Below are 17100 nucleotides of genomic sequence, written 5' to 3'. Positions count from 1 at the left end.
CTTTGTTACAGGAAATGTTCAAAATGTCCGCCGTTAGCGAGGATACATGCATCCACCCTCCGTCGCATGGAATCCCTGATGCGCTGGTGCAGCCCTGGAGAATGGCGTATTGTATCACAGCCGTCCACAATACGAGCACGAAGAGTCTCTACATTTGGTACCGGGGTTGCGTAGACAAGAGCTTTCAAATGCCCCCATAAATGAAAGTCAAGAGGGTTGAGGTCAGGAGAGCGTGGAGGCCATGGAAATGGTCCGCCTCTACCAATCCATCGGTCACCGAATCTATTGTTGAGAAGCGTACGAACACTTCGACTGAAATGTGCAGGAGCTCCATCGTGCATGAACCACATGTTGTGTCGTACTTGTAAAGGCACATGTTCTAGCAGCACAGGTAGAGTATCCCGTATGAAATCATGATAACTTGCTCCGTTGAGCGTAGGTGGAAGAACATACTGACGAAACTAAAATGAGCTCTGACATGGAAATTAAGCGTTTCCGGACACATGTCCACATAACATCTTTTCTTTATTTGTGTGTGAGAAATGTTTCCTGAAAGTTTGGCCGTACCTTTTTGTAACACCCTGTATATGAGGGGATGTGCATACTAGACCTATCCAAACTCCGTATGTGCCTCCTCAGTTACTTGTTATGGATACAGATAGCTTCATCTATTGGGCGAAGAACTGCAGTCCATATGAAGTAATGAGGTGCCATGGTGAAGAATGCGACACATCTTCATACATGGCCGATAATCCTTATGGTATTGTTCCACAGAACAAGGTTATTGGCCTAATGAAAGACGAGGCGAAAGGATCACCAACAGTGAAGTTTGTAGATCTGCGAGCAAAAATGTATGTGTATCGGACATTGGAAGGTGCCACCTAGAGCAGGGCTAAGGGTGCGCATCGTCAGCATCGAGAGCGCTCTCTTTTGAAGAGTATTTGCAGTGTCTGTATAGCGGTGTTAGCAGTACTTCATCGCAGCCACAGCATATGGTGCAGCAAATTAGTATTACATCGAGGGTACATTTGGTGTACGCTGTGCTGCAATCTAAATTCGGACTGTCGCATCATAGCGATAAAAGGCTCATTTGCGATGATGAGATTGAAAATCTCCCGTACTCACACTATTCACTTGTTGAGAGAGAGGGAGTGGGGGGGGGGGGGCTCTGAGTGAGAGGGAGAGAATGAGACTGAGTGTCAATGTTGCAAAATATTATGATCCTTTCACCATAATGTAAGTAATTGTGTGTGGTTTTGTCATGTAAATATTTATTTATTTACTTTTGCAAACCATGTGTGTGAGGAATCTGTACTGTGTACACTTGTAGATATACCATGGAAAAAGAATATCTGCGCACCACGTTTGCTGACAAGAATTGTGCTTATAAAATATCTGCGCACCATGTGTGTCAATAAAAAAAATTGTATGTCCGTTCACTCTTTCGACCAACTTTGTTGTATGGGAGCGAAAGCTGGGTGGATTCGGGTTACCTTATCAACAAGGTTGAGGTTACCTATATGAAAGTAGCTAGATGGGAACAATGGCAGGAGGGTGTCCACAATGAGGAAATCAAAGAAAAACTGGGAATGAACTCTATAGGTGTAGCAGTCAGGGCGAACAGGCTTAGATGGTGGGGTCATGTTACACGCATGGGAGAAGCAAGGTTACCCAAGAGACTCATGGGTTCACCAGTAGAGGGTAGGAGGAGTCGGGGCAGACCAAGGAGAAGGTACCTGGATTCGGTTAAGAATGATTTTGAAGTAATAGATAGGCTTAACATCAGAAGAGGCACCAATGTTAGCACTGAATAGGGGATCATGGAGGAATTTTATAAGGGGGACTATGCTCCATACTGAACGCTGAAAGGCATAATCAGTCTTAAATGATGATGATGATGATGACGAAATATTTATACTCGCCTTGCAAATCATATAAATAGAACAGTTTTCAAGGTTCCCCTACTGCTAATTGTCCAAATCTGATTAGTTTTTAACTGCAGAGTGCATATACACATACTGCTCAACGAAAGTTTGGAATACTACCGTGAAATGTAGCCTACGATACTAGAGGTCTCTTTGACCTAGGCACTTCATGTATTATCTAGTTGGAATCCATATACTGGACGGTGTTTACTAGTGGTATGCTTTGTAGCTGCTTCCCAGACATGTAAACATACCGCTGCCGTAGCGGCACTCCGCAAGCAGTCCAATATCTACAACAGCTCCATTCGATTCATGTTCATGCAGTAACATGTCACAGAGAGGCATACAAAACTTTGAAAGAGTCAGGATAGTGGATTTACTTTCAGTAGGTCATACACAGCAATATGTTGCCGATCGGTTTCATTTCATACAAAGTGGTGTGTGTAAGGCGTACAGAAAGTACAGAGAGGTAAGAAACAGACCTCGCACTGATCGTCTTCCTATGATAACATGAATGCACGATCGTTTCCTCGAGCTGTGTGTTCGCAGGCGCCCAACATCAACTGCCAGAAATGTTGGAAATTACTTCTCCCGGGCAACAGGGATTCGTATCTCTCCCGGGCAACAGGGATTCGTATCTCAGACCAAACAGTACATAGAAGATTGCATCAGGGTGGTCTTCATTCCAGAAGATCAATGAGAAGTTTTTCACTGAACCAACGGAACCGACGCAATCGAAAGACCTGGGCTCTTGCGCATCGACATTGGACCATTGTAGACTGGAGTAATGTCGTGTTTGCTGATTAGACCAGGATTGATTTGCGACCAGACACTAGACATGTTGAAGTTTGGAGAAGCGCTACACGACACCAGAAACGCAGATACATTCAGGAACTCCATCCGTTTGCAGGTGGAAATGTAGCACTGTCTCGGTATCTTCAAAGATGCAACATCAACCGAATGCATTGTCCAGTACAGTCCCCAGACATGGATGCAATTGAGCATACATGGTACCTGTTGAATGTGGTCATTGTGCAGCGTCTGAATCCACCTGACAATCTTCAGGACCTCACCGAAGGTGCTTTCTCATACCCCAAGATAAACTTGATGGTCTCATCCAGAGCATGTCGCGCAAAGTTGAAGAACTCAGCTGTGTGCAGGTAAAACATACTCGCTACTAAAGAGCGACAATCATCATCATGAGATAAAGATTTTCACTGTTCTTGTTTTCAATACATGCACTTGGGAGAGAGCCTCCTTTGTTTTGTAATGTTTTTTTGTAACTCACTAAAATCGTTCTTGTTTTCAGAAGGAATTGTGTTTATTATGTTAATATGGTATTGTACAAGCCTCAATGGGTGTACTAAAGAAGTAATTGTAGTAATCTCTGATATTCCAAACTTTTGTTGAGGTGTTTAGTTCACAGTCCATCAGAATTGTTGTTGTACAACAATCATGTAACTGCTACTATTGGGACTGTGGAATTTAGTTGTACTGTAAAAATAAAAGCATCTCCACATTAGTTTTTGCGTTGATTTGTACATCTGAAAATTGTAAATAATTCAGTCAGTAAAATTTCTTGTTATTGTTTAAAAAAAAGTATCTCAGCATTGAATATTACAACCAAATTGTACCTCAAGAACCAAACAAATTGTATCTGTGAGAACTGAGTAAAAGAAAAATTCGTTACCATATGTCTTTATTGTTATTATTTTCTTAAAAAAAACTAACCCAACTGTAAATATAAAGGATGTGGAGACACAAATGACATTAGTTTGGACATGAACACGGAGTTTAACGTGGAAGATAACAAAATATATAGAATGGTTGCATGAGATTGCGCCTATGGCGCAGCACGAATCGGCTTATAGGGGTAGGGGGTACGTGACCGTATCCACTTCCAAAGTCATGTAGCAGACATATCCAAAATAGTATCACCAGTACTTGGGCAAAGCTGTATACTATCAAGATGGGAGCAGTGTGAGAAGAAATTTGCGAGGTAAAAAATGATTTATTTTTCATCCAACTTAAAAGTAATTTTACGTTTTCATAAGCAGATACAACACTATTTTCATACATCTTCTTCTTGAGTCGATGGAAAGCAGGACACCATAGAATTCCAGCTCTTGAACAGCAGCAAACTTGAAGATTCGACACGTCCATGTGATCTTCTCCTCGTCTTTGACGTAGATGATGGTATCTGTGAGGTCGAATAATTGAAGCAACGTCACCTTATCTTTATATGGTATTCTAGTCTCATCACAGTGAACTGCATGGTAGAAATACGTTAATCACTTTGCACTCCTCTGTGTTTTAGCAACCTCCACACCCTTGAAAGATCTCTTTGCTGAGAATGTCTCTATGATACCGGGATCTTCTTTATATGGTATGAATACAATATCTATAAATATGAACTGTCCATACTCATCGTAGAACCTGAGCATCTGCAATAATGTTCACTCTTTGAGATGCCACTGTGAAATGCTCTGGGTATGACTCAGCACCTGTTCATCTATACAGCTCGTTGCACAACACCCGTGAATGTGCAATAGTTAATCACCGTACATGTCATATGCTAGACCATATACATTTTCATTCCACTGCAGGTGTAAATTATCATACCGGTAGAATTCGGCGTTCAGCTGGCCTGTGTCATTAGTTAACCTGCAATTGTCCAATTTGGTGGAATCATTTGCTATATTCCCTCTTCTATTGGTCTGAAACGCAAGTACGATGAACCTGGGCGTCTCCAGTTGATCGGAGGTTTTAATAGCCCACGTCTGTCTGCTTGCATTTGATAGCACTGGGTACATGAAAACCTCCCATGAACAGAAAGATGACAGTAGAAATACACCGGCGTTCAAAACTTTTAAAAGCTTCAAACGTTGTCCGTCTGATACAGTGATGTGTGGCATTTTCAATATTATTTTACTGATTGTGATCTCGTTCCCCTCTTGTTACCTGTTGCATTCTGCACCAGAATAAGTTCCTGTTCAGAATTCAGAACAGTCCGCCACATATCTTCAAAGTATCCCATAAGCACTTTTAGAGGCATACATGCAGTAACTCTGTTGTACTTTTCCACTGTTCGACCCACTGGCTCGTCTATGAACCATCCAGCATTTTCTAAATAGTTCAGATGAGTAGATGCTACGCCCACATTATGTGTACAGTCAATCTCAACCGCGTTATGTCCATATCGCATCTCATGAAACAGGAATGGTAAAGCATTACGTGTAAGGTTCGATGCCACTGTAGCGGTACCATCCCTTCTCTTAATGGTCCTTGAAAATATATGAAACTCTTGCATGGAAAGGTCAAAGCGTCCTCCTGTTGGATGACAATCCGAATTTCATAATTCTTGTTAAATGTGGTTGATGTATAAGGTTTGTGCGAGAAGTATTCCTGGTGTATAATACTATAATCTCATATTCCGCTGGGCTAGTTATATCGAACGGTTTCACTGCGAGGTTTCAGACCTACTGATTGAAGAAACTCATAACTAACACGTGTTCCAAGCATTTGTGTCAATTTTTACCTCTCTGTCTACATTGTAAGTAGGCTGTTAAGGTTCTTTTATTGGTAACGCCACCTCTGTATGAATATCACTGGCTGTGCTGTGTACAGTTTGTGGCTAGTTTGCATTGTTGTCTGCCATTGTAGTGTTGGGCAGCTGGATGTGAACAGCGCGTAGCGTTGCGCAGTTGGAGGTGAGCCGCCAGCAGTGGTGGATGTGGGGAGAGAAATGGCGGAGTTTTGAAATTTGTAAGACTAGATGTCATGAACTGCTATGTATATTATGATTTTTCAACACTATTAAGGTAAATACATTGTTTGTTCTCTATCAAAATCTTTCATTTGTTAACTATGCCTATCAGTAGTTAGTGCCTTCCGTAGTTTGAATCTTTTATTTAGCTGGCAGTAGTGGCGCTCGCTGTATTGCAGTAGTTCGAGTAACCAAGATTTTTGTGAGGTAAGCGATTTGTGAAACGCATAGGTTAATGTTAGTCAGGGCCATTTTTTTGTAGGGATTTTTGAAAGTCGGATTGCGTTGCGCTAAAAATATTGTGTGTCAGTTTAAGCCCAGTCACGTATATAATTTTTCCAAGAGGGACGTTTCAACATTATTCCATGGTTTATTAAGTTTTCAAATTTATACTGACTTTTTGATCACCCGGTATATATTTAGTGGTAATACTAAGTAGCGATATAAAATTGGACGATTACGTTGTGGCACCATGTGCTGCTAATTATTATATGTAAAAGCAGAGTATTTGGTTGAGCAGTGTGAGTCTGTTAAGTTTCTGTGAAGTGTGAAGTGGCTGGGCCAGGTAAGCCAGAGTTGGCGCAGGTCAGAGTGCCCAAGTTATTGCAGTGAGCTGTGAAAGGACGTGGGGGACCTCTCGACGGTTATAGCGGCCCAGAGACCTGGAATTCCCGAGGAGCTACGGGAGAGGATGCCACTGCGTTCTTCAGGAAGTGAGGCAAAATGCCCCAAGAGTAAACTATGTTAAAATCGACACTTGCAGTATTCACTGAAAACACCAAAACTACTTCCAGGCATGTTACGAAAAACTGAAAGACAGCGTCGAATTCGCGGTGGTGAGACGAGCTCACTAAATTTATTACCATGTGCATTACTATTTACACGAACATTTGTTTATAAGGTCAATAACAAATGACGCAGACACGCAATATATGCATGTACCACACAGTTACATAGATATTGATGCCAACAGGACAATGCCCATATTTCTATTGTTGTTATACAATGGCCGGCCGGAGTGGCCGTGCGGTTCTAGGCTCTACAGTCTGGAGCCGAGCGACCGCTCCGGTCGCAGGTTCGAATCCTGCCTAGGGCATGGATGTGTGTGATGTCCTTAGGTTAGTTAGGTTTAATTAGTTCTAACTTCTAGGGGACTGATGACCTCAGAAGTTAAGTCGCTTGGTGCTCAGAGCCATTTGAACCATTTTTTTTTTTGTTATACAATTATACAAATAGCTATAAATTAAATATTGAATATTCCAAACAGAGATGCCTAAACAAAGATTTCTCCACATACACACAAGCGATTATCGCCAGCATGAGAGCGTTGTTCCATTATTCGTCAACACACATGTTTATTGCTAAAGGCGTTGATAAAGAAATGGCTCTGAGCACTATGGGACTCAACTGCTGAGGTCATAAGTCCCCTAGAACTTAAAACTACTTAAACCTAACTAACCGAAGGACAACACACACATCCATGCCCGAGGCAGGATTCGAACCTGCGACCGTAGCGGTCGCGCGGTTCCAGACTGAAGCGCCAGAACCGCTCGGCCACGCGTTGATAACCTTGTGTATGTAAGATTGCCATTTGAGTAATATAGCACGGCTTCGCCAAGGTGAATCATTTTTGATAAGTCGACTAGGTTTTCTGTTGTTCGGTTCTTGTGTATAGAACTGAATAAAGCAAGTTGTTTTGCTCTGTTTTTAAACTGAGTAATGTGATATGAGTATTCATTGTATATATTTAAAATGTATAAATGTTATAAAACGTGTTGTTTCAGGAGTGATGGTCAAGTCGTAGGTTGCTGTATTGAGAAAGGCAGTGGGTCACATGACCGTGTTTTTAAACAGGCAGGCAGAGCAAAGCCCAGGGTCTTTAGTCTTCGTCTCTTGATTGGTGATGTTGGTTTTGGTAAGGTTTTGCGCGGCCAGAAAGCCGCTTGTAGTAAAGTGTTGTTCGGGACTTAGCGATATTTGGGTGTGCATGAGTTCGGGACTTAGAAATATTTCAATGTGCACCAGTTCTGGAATTCATTAAGGTTTATCATGAATGTGGGACAATCTGGACCAACAGTGCCTTGACGAACTTGTGGATAGTATGCCACGACGAATACAGGCATGCATCAACTCAAGAATATGTGCTACTGGGTATTAGAGCAACCGGTGTGTACAGAAATCTGGACCACCACCTCTGAAGCTCTCGCTGTGTGGTAGTACAACATGCAATGTGTGGTTTTCATGAGCAATAAAAAGGGCGAAAATTATGTTTTGGTTGATCGCTATTCCAATTTTCTGTACAGGTTCCGGACCTCTCGGAACCGAGGTGACGGAAACGTTTTTTGATGTGTGTATTTACAGGGATGGTTCTGTTTAACTGCATTTCCTCTGTAAAATAAATCGCATATAACACGTTTGTCCGCCCAATTCTAGGGTACTGCTCCAGAGTTTTCAGCTATTATCAAGTAGGCTTGATATAGGCAGCCGATCTAATTGAGAGAAGAGCTGCTAGGATCGTAGCAGATGGGTTAGGCCATATGAAATTGTAACAGATGCTCGGCGAACTTAAATCGTAATCTCTGGAAGAAAGGCACCTTGATGTCGCGAAGTCTTCTGAGTAAGGTTGGAGAAAAGTTATTCGAGGTAGTTTGCAACAGTTCTACTACGGTCACCATATATCTCGCGTGCACTCCATAAGAATAATAAAAGAGAAATTAGGGCACGTACAGAGACATATAGACAATCATTTTCGTCCTTCACTCAATACGCGAGTGGAATACGATAGAAATGAAATGAATTGGTCGTATGGCATTTACTGGCCGGGATATCCCCTTCGGTTTTCGGCAGCCGTATTGCAAGTCTTTTTAGCTGATGCCACTTCGGTGACTTGTGGGTCAGTGATGATGGAGGACACACAACACCCAGTCCACTGCCGTGACTCGAACCCGATCCCCCTTGCGTTGTAGGCGGTACCGCTACCTCTGCGCTACGAAGGCGGACATCAATACGATCGAAAACCGTCAATATTTGCACGAACACCGACCACCAGGCTCTATACAGTGGCTGATGGAGTATAGAAGGTGGTCCATTGATAGTGACCGGGACAAATATCTCACGAAATAAGCATCAAACGAAAAAATTATAAACAACGAAACTCGTCTAGCTTCAAGGGGGAAACCAGATGGCGCTATGGTTGGCCCAGTAGATGGCGCTGCCATAGGTCAAACGGATATCAGCTGCGTTTTTTTTAAATAGGAACCCCCATTTTTTATTACATATTCGTGTAGTACATAAAGAAACATGAATGTTTTAGTTGGACCACTTCTTTCGCTTTGTGATAGATGGCGCTGTAATAGTCACAAACGTGTATGTACGTGGTATCACGTAACATTCCGCCAGTGCGGACGGTATTTGCTTCGTGATACATTACCCGCGTTAAAATGGATCGTTTACCAATCGGGAATCTCAAAAACGTCGGTGTTGAGAATGCTACATCAACATCGATTGCACCCGTACCATATTTCTATGCACCAGGAATTGCATGGCGACGATTTTGAACGTGGCGTACAGTTCTGCCACCGGGCACAAGAGAAATTACGGGGCGATGAGAAATTTTCTGCACGCGTTCTATTTAGCGACGAAGCGTCAGTCAGCAACAGCACTAACGAAAACCGGCACAATATGCACTATTGGGCAACGGAAAATCCACGATGGCTGCGACAAGTGGAACATCAGCGACCTTGGCGGGTTGATGTATGGTGCGGCATTGTGGGAGGAAGGATAATTGGCCCCCATTTTATCGATGGCAATCAAAATGGTGCGATATATGCTGATTTCCTACGTAATGTTCTACCGATGTTACTAGACAGAATGGCGTTGTACTTCCAACGTGATGGATGTCCGGTACATAGCTCACGTGCGATTGAAGCGATATTGAATAGCATATTTCATGACAGGTACATTGGTCGTCGAAGCACCATACCATGGCCCGCACGTTCACCGAATCTGACGTCCCCGGATTTCTTTCTGTGGGGAAAGTTGAAGGATATTTGCTATCGTGATCCACCGACAACGCCTGACAACATGCGTCAGCGCATTGTCAATGCATGTGCGTCATTACGGAAGGCGAACTACTCGCTGTTGAGAGGAATGTCGTTATACGTATTGCCAAATGCATTAAGGTTGACAGCCGGCCGGTGTGGCCGTGCAATTCTAGGCGCTTCAGTCTGGAACCGCGTGACCGCTACGGTCGCAGGTTCGAATCCTGCCTCGGGCATGGATGTGTTTGATGTCCTTAGGCTAGTTAGGTTTAAGTAGTTCTAAGTTCTAGAGGACTGATGACCACAGATGTTAAGTCCCATAGTGCTCAGAGCCATTTGAACCATTAAGGTTGACGGACATCATTTTGAGCATTTATTGCATTAATGTGGTATTTACGGGTAATCACGCTGTAACAGCATGCGTTCTCAGAAATGATAAGTTCACAAAGGTACATGTATCACATTGGACAACCGAAATAAAATGTTCAAACCTACCTACGTTCTGTATTTTAATTTATAAAACCTACCGGTTACAACTGTTCGTCTAAAATTGTGAGCGATATGTTTGTGACTATTACAGCACCATCTATCACAAAGCGAAAGAAGTGGTCCAACTAAAACATTCATATTTCCTTACGTACTACACGAATATGTAATAAAAATGGGGGTTCCTATTTAAAAAAAAAACGCTGTTGATATCCGTTTGACCTATGGCAGCACCATCTAGCGGGCCAACCATAGCGCCATCTGGTTTCCCCCTTCAAGCTAGACGAGTTTTGTTCTTTGTAGTTTTTTCGTTTGACGCTTATTTCGTGAGATATTAAGCCCGGTCACGATCAATGGACCACCCTGTATACGTAGACTGAAGAAGACTCTTTGATTAGTAAACCGTAGTAGCTCAGACCAAGTTCTCTGTAACGGAGAGCCAATATCCCTGTAATTAAATCAAAAAGGTTGCGACTATTGAAAAAACCCTGCGCTGTATGGTAAGAGCTGCGAGCGCGAGTTAGTAAACTGACTGCGTTGTCAGAGCTCGTATAAAGCTCGCGTTGCGACGGATGCGGCGACGCCAGCGGAGAGCGCGCAGTGCGTGGGAGACTTGAAGGGTCATCATAGCCCTTGCAGCAGGTGCCACCCCACTGCATTGTGCGCCGTTCTCTCTGCCGCCGGCCTCGCTTGTAGCTCTTTATAAACACCGATGAGTTGCTCCTAGTTGCAGAAATCCTCTTTGCCAGCAGCATTGCGTTTAGTACCTTGAGTGTTCACAGAATGTGTCTAGCGAGTCTACCTATCTACTAAAATATCTATCTGTATTGGTACATTTGTTAACAAGGAACAAATAAAATAATTAATAAAAGAATATGTGCCGGCCGCGGTGGTCTCGCGGTTCTAGGCGCGCAGTCCGGAACCGCGCGACTGCTACGGTCGCAGGTTCGAATCCTGCCTCGGGCATGGATGTGTGTGATGTCCTTAGGTTAGTTAGGTTTAAGTAGTTCTAAGTTCTAGGGGACTGATGACCACAGCTGTTAAGTCCCATAGTGCTCAGAGCCATTTGAACCATTTTGAAAAGAATATGTGGTCCGTCGTAGGCTAGTCCACGGTTGTTAAAGTGTAGCACTTTGAGCAAAGTTCGCAGTAATGTTTGAAGTTGTCATGTTAAAGTGGATCCATTCACAGTGTAAGGATAGAATGTAACGTCTACTTTCTACGTGAATTGAAAAAGAATTTGACAGTTTCGACGCGTAATACGTAATATTACATATATGCTTGTAAATGACAAGTCGTCGCAATTAGCTAATCGCACAATTTACATAGATATCCTCTGTTACAGCCTACTACGGACCATGTTTTCTTTTATTAAGTATTTGGAGGCTCTGGAGTGCCACAAAAACAAAATTTTGAATAAAATCATATTATACAGTGTCCAATGCTGGTATGGGAAACATGCTTCCATGAACCTAACTTAAACTGAAATGATATTATAAACATTTTATATACACTGCAGAGCCAAAGCAAATGGTACACCTACCTAACATCGTGTAGAGCCACCACGAGCCCATAGAAGTGCCGCAACACGACGTGACATGGACTCGACTAATGTCTGACGTAGTGGTGGAGGGAACTGACGTCATGAATCCTGTAGGGCTGTCCGTAAATCCGTAAGAGTACGGGGGAGTGGACATCTCTTCTGAACAACACGTTGTAAGGCATTCCAGATAAGCTCAATAATGTTCAGGTCGGGGGAGTTTCGTGGCTAGCGGAAGTGTTTAAACTCAGAAGTGTGTTTCTGGAGCCACTCTGTCCTAATTCTGGACGTGTGGGGTGTCGCACTGTCCTGCTGGAATTGCCCAAGTCCGTCGGAATGCATAATGGACATGAATGGATGCAGATGGTCAGACAGGTTGCTTACGTACGTGTCACCTGTCAGAGTCGTATCTAGACGTATCAGGGGTCCCACATCACTCCAATGGCACACGCCCCACACCATTAAAGAGCCTCCACCAGTTTGAACAGTCCCCTGCTGACATGCAGGGTCCATGGATTCATGAGGTTGTCTCTATACCCGTACACGTCCATCCCCTCGGTACAATCTGAATCGAGACTCGTCCGATCAGGCAACATGTTTCCAGTCATCAACAGTCCAATGTCGGTGATGACGGGTCCAGGCGAGGCGTAGTGCTTTGTGTCGTGCAGTCATCAAGGGTACATGAGTTGGCCTTCGGCTCAGAAAGCCCATATCGATGATGTTTCGTTGAATGGTTCGCACGCTGACACTTCTTGATGGCCCAGCAATGAAATCTGCAGCAATCTGCGGAAGAGTTGCACTTCTGTCGCGTTGAACGATTCACTTTGGTCGTCGTTAGTCCCGTTCTTGCAGGATCTTTTACCGGCCGCAGCGATGTCGGAGATTTGATGTATTACCGGATTCCAGATGTTCACGGTACACTCATGAAATGGTCGTACGGGAAAATCCCCACTTTATCGCTAGCTCGGAGATGCTGTGTCCCATCGTTCGTGCACCGACTATAACACCACGTTCAAACTCCAATCTTGATAACCAGCCATTGTAGAAGCAGTAACCAATCTAACAACTGGGCCAGACACTTGTTGACTTATATAGGCGTTGCCGACCGCAGCGCCGTATTATGCCTGTTTACATATCATTGTGTTTGAATACGCGTGTCTATACCAGTTTCTTTGGCGCTTCAGTATATATTTGGTTCGTTACATCCACATAGATGAAGATGATATGTGATAATGTGAGAAGGATTTCACGGAGCACTGAAACAACTAAGTCGAAACAAGACTCCTGCAGTAGACGACATTCCCTCAGGACCACTGATATCTTTGAGAGAGCCAGCCATCACATAATTATTCCACCTGTTGTTTAAGAGTCATGAGGCAGGCGAAATACCTTTAGACTTCAAGAAGAACACAATAATTCCAATTCCAAAGAAAGCAGGTGCCGACAGGCATGAATATTACCGAACATCAGTTTAATAAGTCATTGTTGCAAAATACTAACACGAATTACGCAAAAAAAAATGGAAACTGGTAGAAGTCGACCTCGGGGAAGACCAGCTTCGGTTCCGGAGAAATGTAGGAACGCGCGAGGCAATGTTCACCCTACGACTTATCTTGGGAGATAGGTTACGGACAGGCAAACCTACGCTTACATCTTTTATAAATTTGGACAAAGCTTTTGATAAAGTCGACTGGAATGCTCTTTGAGATTCTGAAGGTAGCAGCTGTAAAACACAGGGAGCGAAAGGTTGCACACAAATTGTACAGAAACCAGACGGCAGTTACAAGAGTCAAGGGACATGAGAGGGAAGCAGTGGTTGAGAGGGGAGTGAGATAGGGTTGTAGCCTATCCCCGTTGTTATTCCACCTGTACATTGAGCAAGCAGTAAAGGAGCCTAAGAAAAAAAAGTTTGGAGGCGGAATTAAAGTTCTACGAAGAGAAATAAAACTTTGAGGTTTGCCGAAGACATTGTAATTCTATCAGAGACAACAAAAGGACGTGGAAAAGCAGTTGAACGGAATGGGCAGTGGCCTGAAAGGAGGGTATAAGATGAACAACAAAAGCAAAACAATTATAATAGGATGTAGCCGTATTAAATCAGGTGATGCTGAGGGAATTAGATTAGGAAACGAGGCACTAAAAGTAGTAGATGAGTTTCGCTATTTCGGCAGTAAACTAACTGATGACGGTCGTAGCAGTGAAGATAATGCATGCTGGCAATAGTACGAAAAGCACTTCTGAAAAAAAGGATTTTGTTAACATCCAGTATAAATTTAAGTGTCTGGAGAGCTTTACTGAAGCTATTTGTCTGGAGTGGAACCTTGTATAGATGTGAAACGTAGATGATAAACAGCTCAAACAAGAAGTAAATGGTAGCTTTCGAAACGTGGTGCTACACAAGAATGCGGAAAATTAGCCGGCCGTGGTGGCCGAGCGGTTCTAGGCACTTCAGTCCGGAACCGCGCGATTGCTACGGCCGCAGTTTCGAATCCTGCCTCGGGCATGGATGTGTGTGATGTCCTTAGGTTAGCTAGGTTTAAGTAGTCCTAAGTTCTAGAGGACTGAAGTCCTCAGATGTTAAGTCACACAGTGATCAGAGCCATTTGAACCATTTTGCGGAAGATTAGGTGGGTAGATCATGTAACCAATGATGAGATACTGAAGAGAATTTGTGAAAAAGAAATTTGTGCCATGACTTAACTGAAAGAAGGGATTGGTTAATGGGACACATTCTGAGACATCAAGGGAGGAGGTGTGATAGTAAAAATCGTAGAGGGAGGCCAAGAGTTGTATACAGTAAGAAGGTACAAAAAGATGTAGGTTGCAATAATCATTCGGAGATGAAGAGGCTTGGATAGGACAGAGTGGCGCGGCGAGCTACATCAAAGCAGTCTTCGACAACGTCCAATTTAAATTCACGAGTGACCTGTTAAATACATCTTCTTACTTCGCAGTGTATCCCTTCGCTCCTCCTGATTCCCTCTGATTTTGCGCTCTTAATTTTTATCTTGGTATCAATCACCTTTCCTCGTTTTCGTGAGGCAGTACCACCCGTATACTGCTTTATATGGATTTTCTCTGGATTTTCTCCTACCCCAATTACACTACTGGCCATTAAAATTGCTACACCACGAAGATGACGTGCTACAGACGAGAAATTTAACTGAGGAAGAAGATACCGTGATATGCAAATGATTAGCTTTCCAGAGCATTCACACAACGTTGGCGCCGGTGGCGACACCTACAACGTGCTGACATGAGGAAAGTTTCCAACCGATTTCTCATACACAAACAGCAGTTGACCGGCGTTGCCTGGTGAACCGTTGTTGTGATGCCTCGTGTAAGGAGGAGAAATGCGTACCATCGCGTTTCTGACTTTGATAAAGGTCGGATTGTAGCCTATCGCGATTGCGGTTTATCGTATCGCGACGTTGCTGCTCGCGTTGGTCGAGATCCAATGACTGTTAGCAGAATATGGAATCGGTAGGTTCAGGAGGGTAATACGGAACGCCGTGATGGATCCAAACGGCCTCGTATCACTAGCAGTCGAGATGACAGGCATCTTATCCACATGGTCGTAACGGATCGTGCAGCCACGTCTCGATCCCTGAGTCAACAAATGGGGGCGTTTGCAAGACAACAACCATCTGCACGAACAGTTCGACGACGTTTGCAGCAGCATGGACTATCAGCTCGGAGACCATGGTTGCGGTTACCCTTGACGCTGCATCACAGACAGGAGCGCCTGCGATGGTTTACTCAACGACGAACCTGGGTGCACGAATGGGAAAACGTCATTTTTTCGGATGAATCCAGGTCCTGTTTACAGCATCATGATGGTCGCATCGGTGTTTGGCGACATCGCGGTGAACGCACATTGGAAGCGTGTATTCGTCATCGCCATTCTTGCGCATTACCCTGCGTGATGGTATGGGGTGCCATTAGTTACACGTCTCGGTCACCTATTGTTCGCTTTGATGGCACTTTGAACATTGGACGTTACATTTCAGATGTGTTACGACCCGTGGCCCTACCCTTCATTCTATCCCTGTGAAACCCTACATTTCAGCAGGATAATGCACGATCGCATGTTGCAGGTCCTGCACAGGCCTTTCTGGATACGGAAAATGTTCGACTGCTGCCCTGGCCAGCACATTCTGCAGATCTCTCACCAATTGAAAACGTCTGATCAATGGCGGCCGAGCAACTGGCTCGTCACAATACGCTACTCACTACTCTTGATGAACTGTGTATCGTGTTGGAGCTGCATGGGCAGCTGTACCTGTACACGCCATCCAAGCTCTGTTTGACTCAATGCCCAGGCGTATCAAGGCTGTTATTACTGCCAGAGGTGGTTGTTCTGGGTACTGATTGCTCAGTATCTATGCACCCAAATTGCGTGAAAATGTAATCACATGTCAGTTCTAGTATAATATATTTGTCCAATGAATACACGTTTATCATCCGCATTTCCTCTTGGTGTAGCAATTTTGGTTCAAATGGTTCAAATGGCTCTGAGCACTATGCGACTTAACTTCTGAGGTCATCAGTCGACTAGAACTTAGAACTAATTAAACCTAACTAACCTAAGGACATCACACACATCCATGCCCGAGGCAGGATTCGAACCTGCGACTGTAGCGGTCGCTCGGCTCCAGACTGCAGCGCCTAGAACCGCACGGCCACTCCGGCCGGCCGTAGCAATTTTAATGGCCAGTAGTGTACTTTGCAGTCCTCCCTGACGCGTTTCATCCAGTTTCTCCCACCGAAGCTTCTTAGGCTCCAAATCTTCTTGGTCAGTATGTTGTCATCCATCCTCATTGTTTGTCCAGAAAATTTGTTTATTCTTCCGGGTGATGCTTCATATTGATTCTAAACTCTCATACAACTCTTGTCCTTATTTGTTCATCCACATTTCAGATTGTTTTGTTGTGCCCCAGATGTCTTTCTAAAACTTTCGTTCCTTCTCCTCCAGCCTGATACAGGCTTTCTCTTTCTCACTGTGGTCGTCTGCGTGGCATACAGCGCAATATTTCTGATTGTTGACATAAGTTGTCATAATGTGGCTTTGTCAGAGAGGTTCTTCTTTCCATAATTTGGTTTTCCGAGTTTCTGTATTGTTTGGAACCGGTCTACACTACCATTTGTGGAAATTGCAACACCAAGAAAGAAACGCATGAATTCAATTAGTTTAATACCACAGGTTACGTACATGGCAACTAACAAATGATTACCTTTTCAAATCTGTACATGTCCTTTGAGCCCTACTATTCAGTATGTCGTGTGGCCACCATGCGCTGCAATTAAAGCTGCTATTCACCGTGGCATTGATCAATAAGGTTC

Source organism: Schistocerca americana, chromosome X (genome assembly GCF_021461395.2).
Source record: "Schistocerca americana isolate TAMUIC-IGC-003095 chromosome X, iqSchAmer2.1, whole genome shotgun sequence".
Classification (NCBI taxonomy): domain Eukaryota; kingdom Metazoa; phylum Arthropoda; class Insecta; order Orthoptera; family Acrididae; genus Schistocerca; species Schistocerca americana.
The sequence above is the reverse complement of the archived record's forward strand: the minus strand, read 5'-3'. Positions refer to the sequence as shown.